The following is a 13,274-nucleotide window of genomic DNA, read 5'->3' as shown; positions in this document are numbered from 1 at the left end:
GATTTATTATCTAGCTTAGTGATATTTTCTTTGGGAACATGTACAAATACTTCACATCCAAAGATTTTCAAATGAGAATAATTCAACTTCTTACCAGTCCAAACTTCTTCAGGGATGCCGCCATCCAAGGTTGTAGTTGGAGATCGATTTATAAGATAGTAGGTTTTCCTTACTTCTTCTGCCCAAAAATACTTCTCCAAACCAGAATTTGATAGCATACTTCTCACTTTCTCCATAATGGTGCAATTCATCCTTTCTATGACACCAATCTGTTCAGGGGTACTAGGCACAATCTTCTCATGCTTTATGTCAAACCTATAACAATATTCCTTGAATCCATTTGAGCAATATTCTCCACCATTATCTGTTCTCAAGCACTTATGCAATTTGTTAGTCTCTCTTTTAATAACAACATGGAATTTTTGAAATATTTCAAACACTTCACTTTTACTTTTCATAGGGTATGCCCAAACCTTCCTGGATTCACCATCTATAAATGTTACAAAATATGATGCTCCTCCTAATGACTTATGTTAATAGGCCCAAACACATCCGAGTGTATCAATCCTAACATATTTGTCTTTTTGTCGTGGCCACCTATAAGGAATGAAACCCGTCTTTGTCTACCATATATACAATGCTCACAAAGATCAAGATTATAGAATTTCAAACCTGGCAATAGATTTTTATCAACAAGGATTTTAAGCCCTTCTTGCTCATGTGACCCAAGCGTTTATGCCACATATTTGTTGAATTTCCTTCTTTTGTAACTACAACCAAATATGATTTTCCTATCATTGCCTTCAATGTATATAATGTTCCTGTCTTGGGTCCTCTGGCCACGACCAATGCTCATTGTCTAATTTTCCAGACTCCCTTTCCAAATCTTGCGTAATAGCCTTCATCATCGAGTCGTCCCATAGAGATCAAACTCATGTACATTTCTGGTACATGCTTGACCTATTTCAACAATATATCTTGTCCATCCTTCATCTTGATGTGAACATCTCCCACTCCAAAAGTACTACAAAAATGATTATTCCCCAAATGCACTCTACCATAATCACCAGGATTATATGCAACAAAACTATCTTTGCATGGGGTTACATGGCGAGATGCCCCAGACTCAAGGATCCAATCAAAGCTACTTTTAGATGTATATAAACATGCATCCTCTACTGAAACAGTAAATGACACATTTTGTGACTACAACAGTAGTCTCACCTTCATTTGTATTGGATGACTTGTGCCAGTCTCTGATCCTTTTGTCCTTTCTTCCAGACTCGACATTCTTTCTTCATGTGCCCAGGTTTTCCACAATGAAAACAGATGATCCTTCCCCTCCTTGATTTTGATCGACCTCTCGATCTTGAACGCCCTTGTCGGCCTTGATTAATTCTCCTACCACGATCAATGAGAACTAGAGCTTCTCCTCCCTGGTTTTCCGTAATTGACTTGCGTCGCAACTCGTCATTCATTAAACTACTGTTGACATCATCAAACTTCAGGGTCCCTGCGGGTGCTGAAGTGTTCATAGCTACAATTAAATTTTCCCAATTGTCTGGCATAGAACACATTAACAAGATAACTTTAATTTCATCATCTAGAATGATTTTAATAGAGGCAAGTTGACTAGTAATAATATTCAATTCATTAAAGTGTTCAACAACTGAAACACCCTCCTTCATCTTGAGATTGTAAAGCTTCTTCATCAAAAACACTTGGTTTGATGTCATGTTCTTCTCATACAAATCATGGAGCTTCTTTCATAATCCTTTTGACATCTTTTCTCCGGACACATTGAAATACACATTCTTTGCTAGATATTTTTGGATTGTTGCAATTGCCTTTCTATCTAGCTTACTCCACTCTTCATCTGTCATCGATGAGGGTTTCTTTGTTGTGCCCTCAATTGGCAAATACTAATCTTTTAAAATCAATGTAACTTTCATCTGTGATTTCCATAGGGCAAAATTAACCCTGCTCAACTTCTCCATGTGAGTTATTGTTATTGTCTCCATTCTCAATAAAATTCACACCCACAAAAACAAAACTCCACTTACAAAATAAAAATTATTACACCATTTTAAAATAAAACGTAAAAAACCAACCTCTTTTCATTAAAAAAAAAAAATATTTTTCACCCATAATAAACGTGATTTTATTCTTTTAAAAAGTGTCAAAACTTAACATAATTGAACGTATATAATTATATATGTTTCATAATAATTATAAAACATATATAATATATAATTAGAAAACATGCAACAAGTCCATTTCTCTTCTTAACAAGGCTGCAATGCAACAGAATACCTGCCGATTAGCTTTGCTTTAAACTTGAAATTTAAAATTACAAGCAACAACTTATTATCGTAAGATATTTGAATCATTTGATAAAAGGTTTTAAACTCGATCTCCATGAACATATATAAAAGTTGTGAACGCAGGAATTCATTGATTTATAAACATATAAAAGATGTTGGCTTATTGCATTAAATTAGAAGATAATAAATAAATATATCTGCACGGGAGGCCCAGTTTTGTTGATTTGTGCAGAGGGAGGCTTACTTATCATATAACAAATAGTAAATAAAACTACAATAAAATACTTCAATGATATATTGAATCTAACTATTTTTAATTACTTATACATACATTATATAACTAATACGTAATAATTTAATAAAAGCTAAAATCATTGGTGAAAACGTGTACATAAGCTTTGCTACCAAAGACACACTTCAATTTCTCGTAGAGCCAAACAATGTGATAACTGCCATGCAGCCTTTCCAAATGTCAGTCAATGCTTGAGTTATACGCTGAAAACGTGTATCTGAGCTTCACTACCAAAGACACACTTCAAATTCTGGTAGAGCCAAATAACGTGATAAGGGACATGTAGCCTTTCCAAATGTCAGTCATGTTGAAGATAATGGAGAATCCTATAATAGTGTGAGTTGGTTCACGAGACTTTAGAATAGGAATTGGTTTCTATTTCTTAGGGTATGGTTCTAACTTCCCTATAGCTATGTATGCTATATAATGTTTGAAGTATATTGAGAATGTAGAGCGTTCTGCAGAGCCAGACTCTCTTGGTTCAGACTCTCCTTCGTAGAGCTGACCAGTGAGTTTTTATTTATTAATTCAAACATCTCATTTTGACATGGTATCAGAGCTTCAGGGCTGAGGAAGCCTGTACCTGAGTGGAGAGAGGCTAGCGCGACTGAGGTGAAATCAATGTGGATTTTGAGGAGAAAATCGCGCCGATTTCACTGTTGAACTTACACGATTTTTTATTTTCAGATCAGCGCGAGGGCTTGGAGGAAAAATGCGCCGACCTTGTGAGGGAAAAAAGGATGCGTTTTTTTGCATGCTACAAGTAATTTTTTTTGGGCTACCATCTGAGAAGGTTGCGTGATTGCAGCTCTGAGTGGAGGAGGCAATGTGTTGGCGAGTGTGAGGCCGAGGCCAACACTGCATAAACTACATGGGGGATTTTCGCATGCTCGAGGAGGGAGGCAAAAATCACTTGATCGAAGCTAGCTCTGGCGTGGAGGTCGTGATCTAGCACGACGATGATCCACACACTGTGCAGGAGGTGAAACTTTAGGCGTGCCTAGAGGTCGTTGAAGCAGGCATGTTGGAAGCTAAAATTGTTGGTCCTCGCTAGGCTTTCCCCACCTGTGCAGATACGAATCTGCTTCCACTGAAGGCCGTTGAAGCTAGATTGCCCGGAGGCCATGGGAGGAAGCCGCTGCTATTTTCTCTCCATCCTCAGCAGAGGATTGCATTCAAGGTCACGTTGTTTTTTGATGTTGAATAATGGTGTTGTGGCTAGTGTGAGAGCTAGATAAGAAAAAACTGTCGTGTGGACAAGAACTGCCACCAATGAAGCTGCCCAGATGCCATTAATGGTGCATCATATTGATTAATAACAGTTGTTGTTGTTGCGTGCTTGAGAACTGTGAAGAGGAGAGTGGATCCCTACGGCGTTCTCTTTGGAGAGCGAATCATCTCCGAGTTCTGCCAATTATTCCAAGGTCTCTGAGTTCTCTAGAGAGAGGATTAGTGCATGGTAGTGTGAAATACGAAAAGTTGAATCCCAAAATAGTAGCGACTTTCCTGGAGGCCGTGTGAGGGATCTCCTCAAGGATCGTGGAAGGAAGACTCTCCTGAAATCTCAATTGGAATTTTTTTTTAAGATGGGGCCCTTATTAAAAGGGGCGATTATTTTTAATTAAAGAATGAATATGGGTTTTTATTTAATTTTTTTTTTTAATTCTTTAATTAAAGAGTTCAAGTTTTCCCATTAAACAAAAAGAGGGGTTTTGTTTATTTCATAAAGAAGGGGCTTGTTTATTTAAGTTTTTTATTAAAGAATTGAAAGGGGTTTATTCTTTAATTAAAAAGCAGATCTGGCTTTGTTTTTTGTGGATCTGGCATTTAGCAGTCTATTTTTGTAAGAAGATCGGGGTTGTTTTTTAATTGTTGGGGTTGAATTTTTTTATTTATTCAAGATGAATAATCAAGTAGTAGAAGCTTACCTCAATGAAAACAACAAGCTAGATGGATCCAATGACTTTGGTTGGAAATTCAGGCTGCAAACCCTGCTTGAGGGACACAATGCATGGACGATTGTGAAAAATGATGATGTGAAGCCAAACCTCGTTGCAGGAGGAAAAACAACAACAATCCAACACTGGGACAAGCGAAAGACAAAGGCGAGAATGCTCCTGAAATTGTCAGTCAAAGATAGCATTATCGCCCATATCTGTGATTGCAAGACTACACCAGAGATATGGAAGACGCTCAAGGATCTCTATGAGGTCAAGAACACCAATCGACTGCTATTCTTGAAGAGCAAGATTCTCTCCATCAAGATGGAGGATAATGAGACAGTTGTAGCATTCATTTCGCGGATCAAGGAACTCAAGAACAAGCTGGGAGATATTAGTGAAGTTATGTCAGATACAGATCTGGTCACGATTACCATGAATGGTATGACTGACGAGTATCAGATGTTCATCACTGGATTGAATGCAAGAGAAAAATCTCCCGTGTTTGAAGAATTAATAGGGATCCTCATGCAAGAGGAGGAAAGACAACTTACTCATAAACCCCAGAGTTTAGATTTGGCCTTAATGGCGAAGAAGAAGCCCTTCAGAGGAAATCCAAATGCAGCACAGAAGAGTAGCACAGCTCCACAGAGAAAGATGCCCGCACCTCAAGGTACGTCTTTCAATAGAAATTAATCTGCGACCAAATGTTTTTACTGTGGTAGAACCAGCCATATAGCCAGATATTGTATGAAAAAGAAGTTTGATGAAGGTCGGAAGAGACATAAGTAGCATGCAAGTCATTTTGCTGATGAGGAACATAGTCAAAACATCAGACTGTTCATATCTAACTCTACACTTTCGACTAAGGAGGATGAAACAGATACCTGGTTTGTCAACTCAGGTGCATCCATCCACATGACAGGGAACAGACAGTGGTTTGAAGACTTCAAAGAGACCAGCAGTGGAGCAAACATCTATCTTGGCGATGATAGAGGGTACCAAATCAAAGGTTATGGTAATATTCCTATTGTTTTGCCTGATGGAAATATTAGACATATCCATAATGTTATGTATGTACCCAGGATCAAAAAGAATCTGATCTCTGTTTCTACTATGACTAATCAGAATCTCAAGATAGAGTTTTATAAATCATATTGTGTCATTAAAGACTTGTTGGATTCTATGAATCCTATTGCATCAAGTATTCGTCTGGGAGGACTGTACAAGTTAAATGTGAAAAGCGCACCACATCAGGCACTGGCATCATCTACCATGACTACAGTGAACTTATGACACCAGAGGTTTGACCACATTAACTTCAATGATTTGTTGCTTTTACAGAAAATAGGTATGGTCGAAAGTCTTCCTATTTTAAAATCTGCTCATATTGATTGTGATGCATGTGCACTGGGAAAGTTGCACAAAGATGAATTTCATGTGAATCTTGATAGAAGGAAGAGAGATATACTCGAGCTGGTACACACAGATCTATGCGGGCCTATGCAGAGAAGATCGTTATGTGGTGCATACTATTTTTTTATTGTTTATTGATGACTATACTAGATTTACTTGGGTGTATTTCCTCAAGAAGAAGAGCAACACTTTTGAATACTTCAAGGATTTCAAAAGTATGGTTGAAAAACAAATAGGTAAATGCATCAGGATTCTTCGCTCGGATCAAGGGGGAGAGTACAAGAAAGATTATGTACTCAAATACTGCAAAGATAATGGGATACAACAGTAGTTTACAGTACCCCACACTCCTCAACAAAACGGGGTTGCAGAGAGGAAGAACAGAACCCTTGTGGAGTGTGCTCACAGTATGTTGAAAGGTAAGAATATTTCTAATGGCTTTTGGGCTGAAGAGATTAATACTGTAGTATATCTAAAGAATAGGATTCCAACAAGAAGTTTAGATTTCAAAACTCCTTTTGAAGCTTTGTTTGGTTATAAGCGTGCAGTTAAGCATTTGAGAGTTTTTGGTAGCAAAGCCTTTGCTCATATCCCAAAGGAAGATAGAAAAAAACTTGACTCAAAGGCCATCAAATGTATTTTTGTTGGCTATTGTACAAAATTTAAGGCTTACAAATTGTTTAATCCCTATACTCATAAAGTGTTTGCGAGTAGAGATGTAGTGTTTCATGAGCAGGTTAATGATGGAAGCCATGAGAGTGCTAAGGAAGAATGGAACGTGCCCTTGTTGGTGGAAGAAGGAAGTGATGAATCAGGTGACAACAATGAGCAGCAGCAGCAACAGGAAGGGAAAGAAGATGATGTAGTTGTCAAGCCAAGTCCAGAAAATGATGATCAGACAAGGTTTGAAGTTACCCCACCACTCAAGAGATCAGGTAGGAAAGCTCAATTTCCAGCAAGATATAGGGAAAATGCTTTTATAACTAGTATGATGAATGTTGTTGAACCTTCTAGTTATAAGGAAGCAAATGAATGTAGTGAATGGAAAACAACTATGGAACATGAATATGAATCTATAATCAGAAACAACACTTGGGAGCTGGTTGAACTTCCTAAAGGGAAACAAACCATAGGCTATAAATGGTTGTATAAACCCAAGATGAATGCAGATGGAACCATAGATAAATTAAAATCTAGATTGGTAGCAAAGGGGTATTCACAAAAAGAAGGCATTGACTATGAAGAAACCTTTGCCCCCGTAGCTAAACTAAATACTATCAGAATGTTGATTGCTTTAGCTACTAAGAAACATTGGATGATTCACCAACTAGATGTAAAATCTGCATTTTTAAATGGGGAATTGAAAGAGGAGGTTTATCTAGAGCAACCTGAGGGGTTTGTCCAGAAAGGGAAAGAACATTTAGTCTGTAGATTAAAGAAATCTCTATATGGACTAAAACAAGCACCCAGGTCCTGGTATGAAAAGATTGATTCATTTTTTCTGCAACTTGGTTACAACAAAAGTAAAAATGACCCTAATCTATATACCACGAAAGATGAAAAGGGGTGCATAGTGTTGATTTCTTTGTATGTAGATGATTTAATTATTACAGGTGATGCTATCGCTCTAATCAAAAAAATCAAGCAACAAATGTCATAGGTGTTCGAAATGAAAGACCTTGGTGAATTAAGATATTGTTTGGGTCTTGAGATCTAGAGATATTCGAGACAAAATTTTCTATCCCAGGGTAAGTATGTCAGAGTTCTACTGGAAAGATTCAAGATGGGTCAGTGTAAGGCTACAGTAGTACCACTACAGCAGAACATTAAACTTCAGAGTGAGGATGGCTCTAGAGAGGCAGATGCGACACTTTATAGATAGCTGGTTGGGAGCTTAATCTACCTGACCACAACTAGACCAGATTTGGCTTATGCAGTCAGTGTGATAAGTCAATACATGTCCAAACCACTTGAGAGTCATTGGAATGTAGCAAAAGGTGTCTTAAGGTACCTACAAGGAACTATAGACTATGGTATTATTTATACTGATTCTTCTAATGTTAGATTGACAGGATTTACAGATTCTGACTGGGCTGGAAATGTAGACAATCGCAGATCCATAACAGGCTATGCATTTAGCATTGGATCTGGGGTGATTACATGGAGCAGTAAGAAACATAACACAGTTTCCTTGTCTTCAGCGGAAGCAGAGTATCAAGCTATGTGTGCAGCAACATGTGAGGCAGTTTGGTTGCAGAGACTTCTCCAGGATGTTGGGGAAGAACAGAAAGATGCAACAACAATCAAATGCGACAACCAGAGTTCAATCAAACTTGCTAATAATCTGGTGTTTCACAAGAACACTAAACACATTGATACACAATTCCACTTTGTCAGGGAGAAAGTTAAATCAAAAGAAATCCATCTTGTATATTGTAAAACGTGTGATAATGTTGTAGACATTTTCACTAAGCCTCTTGGCAAAATTAAGTTTGAAATGTTTAGGGAGATGTTAGGCATATTTGTGAACCCCTTCTCCATTAAGGGGGAGTGTTGAAGATAATGGAGAATCCTATAATAGTGTGAGTTGGTTCACGAGACCTTAGAATAGGAATTGGTTTCTATTTCTTAGGGTATGGTTCTAACTTCCTTATAGCTATGTATGCTATATAATGTTTGAAGTATATTAAGAATTTAGAATGTTCTGCAGAGCCAGACTCTCTTAGTTCAGACTCTCCTTCGTAGAGTTGACCAGTGAGTTTTTATTTATTAATTCAAGCATCTCATTTTGACAAGTCAATTCTTGAGTTATATGCTACGAAGTGGCAAGTGATCATGAAAACATCCTGATCCTAGTCAAGTTTTGGCCCAAAGAATGAACTGGCCATTATTGCAGAGAGGTCGTTATGAGAACCTTTCCTCCCCCTCACCGTAGCCTTGCTCACGTGAGAGCTGCTTGAGCAAAATGAATATCTCGCTCTCTTCACTCTCTATTTCACTAGTTTTGTTGGTTTCTCTTCTAGAGCTTGTCAATGCAGAGAGTTACAGGCCTCTTGATCCTCTTGATGAGGATCTTGAGGGACGAGATATCTAAGCTCTATTACCATATTAAGGAGACCAAAAGTGAAAGTTAACTCATGAAAAATGATCTCAATGTCTAGTTATTTGCAATATGAAAATATTTAAAGCAATCAATAGATGAAAGATGTATAGGAAAATGATGTACAACCTCTATCCTAGCCTATGCTCCTACTCCCGTCTTTGCTATTCCTTCTTTTGGGTCTTGATTTGGACTACCTAGGAAAATGATCCTTTGCTCCGTATCTCTGTATGTTAGGGTCCCACCCTAATCCCCTTATTTATGTAGTAGGATCGAGTCATAGTTATAGTTAAGTAAGGAGTCAATAAAGCCCATATTAATAATTGTAAGTGGTTAACCCGTAATTAATGATGGGACCACAGTTAGTTGCAAATGGGCCATGGTATTAGATAGATGGTATTAATAAGAACCATCGTATTGATCCATGGTATTGCATGTATGAGTCATATATAAAGGATAGGGATTCCCTGCGAGGAGCATCGTGTCTTATTTTGTAATCGAGCTCTGCTCTATTGGAGGTTGCCCCCTCGAAGAGGCAAGTGAACATTGCTTTCTAAATAATAAAATACTTGCTGTTGTTTCTCACTATTCTATGTTCTGGGTATATTTCTTCGCATATTTTGTATTCTGGTATCGTCTTGCAGGTTAAGAGCATAACACTATATGGGAATGAATCTATATCTAGAGTTGTAACTGGTCCTAGGAAGTGGGCTACAAGATTGCAATGTCCACGTTAGTCATATGTATCAACATATGTATCAACAAAAGATGCAGGAAGAAGTAGGAACGTCGGGCAAGTGGCACTGTAGCAATAATATTTACTCTTGTTGGGTAAACGCTCACGATAACAGAGGAATTTCATGACGGAGACATAGTCCAGACACATAACATTGTAGACCTACGAAAGATGGCTCCAATTTCGAGTGGTGAAGGATTTGTCTTTAGCTCAGTGGATTATCTGCCCATGTTACTGGTGCATCTATGCATCTGCTTGTTCGGATGCTATTCTATTAAGAAAGTGTTTCTGGTTATGGATTATTAATATGGTTATGGATTAATTTCACCTGAGCCTAACAAATTAGGTTTCCGGAGGTGGGAATCTGTAATTTTATCTACAAACACTTAATACTAAGTAATAGCCAAATGGCAATCTGGAAATACCACATGTTTACACTATGGTGTAAGAATGAAAAAATATTGGCACAAACATTTAATGCTGGGGAAATAATGCTAACTTAACCTCAGCATTAATACAGGTCTCGACCGGATCCAAAATGCATTTTGAATTTTAATATAAAGTTTTCTCTAAAAATATACATTGGGAAGAATGTCGCTGGTAATAAGAGGTCGATTTCTTTGACCAATCAAACAGCATCAAAATAATAAATAAATAATTTTAAACAAAATGTTTTCTCTAAACTTTGGTTAAACCGCTGATACGGAAAATCATTCAAACCAGTTAATGCATGGTCAAGCAATATCTATTGCTATATACCTGCTACTTTAGGCAGGGATAATAATGTTAAACAAAAAAACCTCAAATGAAATACGAAAAAGGAATTAAGCCCTATCGTGGCATGCCAAAATAATTATCTTTCGGGCCTGGACACGCTGTCGAAACTCTGCCCACGACTTTCGGGCCTGGACACTCTGACTAAACTCTGCCCACGATGTGGGAGTCAATCTACAACCTCAGCGAGTGACTCCAGCAATCGCGCAAGCACCCCCTTCAGACTGGCTGCAACTTGGTTGGTCATATCCCAAAATCCACAGGAAGGTTTTCAACGATCCTGAGATTTCATCCTCTGCTAACTACACAAGCAGAGTCTGGCATTTACTCGGCAATCAGAGTATATCTATTATCACCCCAAAGCTAGTGGAAAAACTGGTTCGCAGGACCGCGAATTTCTTCAAATGGCGGCGAGGAAGCAGAGTCTGGGGCATGATTAAGCACAGAAAACAACCGAAGAGCTTGCTGCTTACTGGCTCTGATACCAGTTGATGGGTTCAGAGGGTAATATTACTAATTAAGAACACAACAGAGAATAATTCGATGACAGACCGAGACAACAGAATAGAGATAAAACAACAAATAATAATTGGAGAATAAAATCACAACTTCATATTACTGGACAGGTTTTTCGCCTTGCTTGGATTGCTCAGGCAGAGGCAAAATTACAAATTCATGGATAGAAAAAAAGTTCTACATTTCTCTTTTGCACGATGAAGCTGGAAAATCAAGAGCCATGATTGGCGTTGGCGGACAAAATAAAAGTATTTGCTTTAATTCATTTCACATATTCGGAGTACCAAATATTCTTCATGTTTTATACGGTATATTTACATCATACTAAGCAAGTTTATTGTCAACTATATAATATTAACCATTTGCATATCGTGGAGAAATTTATGCGCTGGCGTTGGCATTGTAGCCCTTGATGGGCCATTTTTCGTGCACGGAGGTCGGGAACGATCGCCAGTGTTTACCGGTGGGAAACGATACTGACTGCTGATGTGGAGATGGGCAGACATCCCACAAGCCCCTTATTACCTCAAGCTGAGCAACGACTTCCTTCATGTGTGGTCTGTCATCGCTCTCTGACGCCAGGCATCTGAAGGCCAATTCTGCAACTGCACTTACTGTGACCTTTATCTCCTCATTCGTTTCCATGTCCAGCTGCGGATCCACCAGTTCATGCAAAGCCCCTTCTTGAATCTTTGATATTGCCAAGTTAGCAAGGTTGATTTCCCTTGTATCCCGATTTACATCTACCGCTAATTTGGCAGAGATGATCTCCACCAAAACTACCCCGAAGCTGTACACATCGGATTTCTCCGTGAACTGGTAGTACTTGTGATACTCTGGGTCAACATATCCTGGTGTGCCTTGAGGGGTTGTAGTGACATGTGAGGCACTTACAGGCATATACCTGCAAAGCCCAAAATCGGCCAATTTGACATTGAAATTCTCGTCCAAGAGAATATTAGAGGATTTCACATCTCTGTGGAATATAGGTGGATTAAAGTTGTGAAGGAAAGCCAAGGCCTGGGCTGTTTGAAGAGCAATGTTCAAACGATTATTCCATGATAGCCCCCCGGGTCCTTTGCGATCGCCGTGAAGATGATTTTCCAAATTCCCATTTGGTACAAATTCGTAGACGAGCAGCAGCTCCGGACTCTCTGCAGTTGTGCAACCATAAAGACGAACGAGATGTGGATGATTCAAGGACGAAAATATGGCCACCTCGTTGATGAACTGCGCAACTGTCCTAGACCCGTCCTGATAAAGTCTCTTTACCGCCACAGTCTGTTCGTCCCTAAGTTTTCCCAGATACACCGAGCCGAATCCTCCATCCCCAATTTCGTTCTCCTCATGGAAGCAATTTGTAGCCCGTCGAAGTTCTTCGTATGAAAATATAGACAGATTGCCTATTTTAAGCCTAGGCGCACATGCTCCCATGTCCTTTCTCTCATTTTTGCTGGAATCCGTCGCGCGACCCTGGCTACGAGAAGGGCTTCTCCCCTTCGCATAATACATTAAAAACAATACTAGCGCTATTGCCGTTAACGCAGTTCCTCCAACAGAGCAACCTGCGGTAGTAGGCACAGATTAATATCCATGTAATCACCGTGAGATCAATGCGGAGATTTATGTACTGGAGAGGAAGAAATTATATTTACCTATTACAATGGCGGACCTGTTTTTCCGACCTGCGGCATAGCATAACAACTATTAATATGAGTAACAGAAACAATCGATGGTTTTTGAACACTTGACAAATAGGGAAACACGTTTACATTGCCAGATTCAAGGATACAGGTACTGGTAATGGAGCATTTAATTCATTTGACGTTGAATGGGAGATACTAATTTGGAAGAAAATATATTTACCTTCTTTACTGGCAGACGGCTTTCCATCATCTGTGTGGCCGTCATCAGGATCATGTGGAGGACATACAAGGATCCACAGTTTTTGGTAAGAGAATACATAGTTGACAAAAAGGGAAACCCATACACGAATATCCAAATGAAGGAAGCATTTATAGCGCGTATAGAATTGGAAAATTGAACTTTGTAGCTAATATAATATTGACAGAATTCGACAATTGAACTTTGTAATTAATATAATATTGATAGAATTCGAAAATACAACTTTGTAATTAAATGTGTAGAAGGCGTAGAGGAAACGTACCATGCGGGT

General features: G+C 38.6%; 1 pseudogene across 1 annotated transcript; it reads right to left on the bottom strand.

The window, feature by feature from the left end:
• Nucleotides 1-11,333: 11,333 nt before the first annotated feature.
• Nucleotides 11,334-12,871, bottom strand: LOC149174500 (LEAF RUST 10 DISEASE-RESISTANCE LOCUS RECEPTOR-LIKE PROTEIN KINASE-like 1.1 pseudogene; annotated as a pseudogene). Its single transcript, XR_016258492.1, has 2 exons — nt 12,754-12,871; nt 11,334-12,663 (listed from the first exon to the last, which is right to left on the bottom strand). The product of XR_016258492.1 is annotated as an LEAF RUST 10 DISEASE-RESISTANCE LOCUS RECEPTOR-LIKE PROTEIN KINASE-like 1.1 pseudogene (transcript).
• Between the last annotated feature and the right edge of the window lie 403 nt (nt 12,872-13,274).

The sequence above is a fragment of the Pinus tabuliformis genome, chromosome 4_1 (genome assembly GCF_031772625.1).
Source record: "Pinus tabuliformis cultivar Carrire ecotype Pingquan chromosome 4_1, CPIR1, whole genome shotgun sequence".
Taxonomy (NCBI): Eukaryota; Viridiplantae; Streptophyta; class Pinopsida; order Pinales; family Pinaceae; genus Pinus; species Pinus tabuliformis.
Note: the sequence above shows the minus strand (reverse complement) of the source record. Positions and strands in the feature narration are given on the sequence as shown.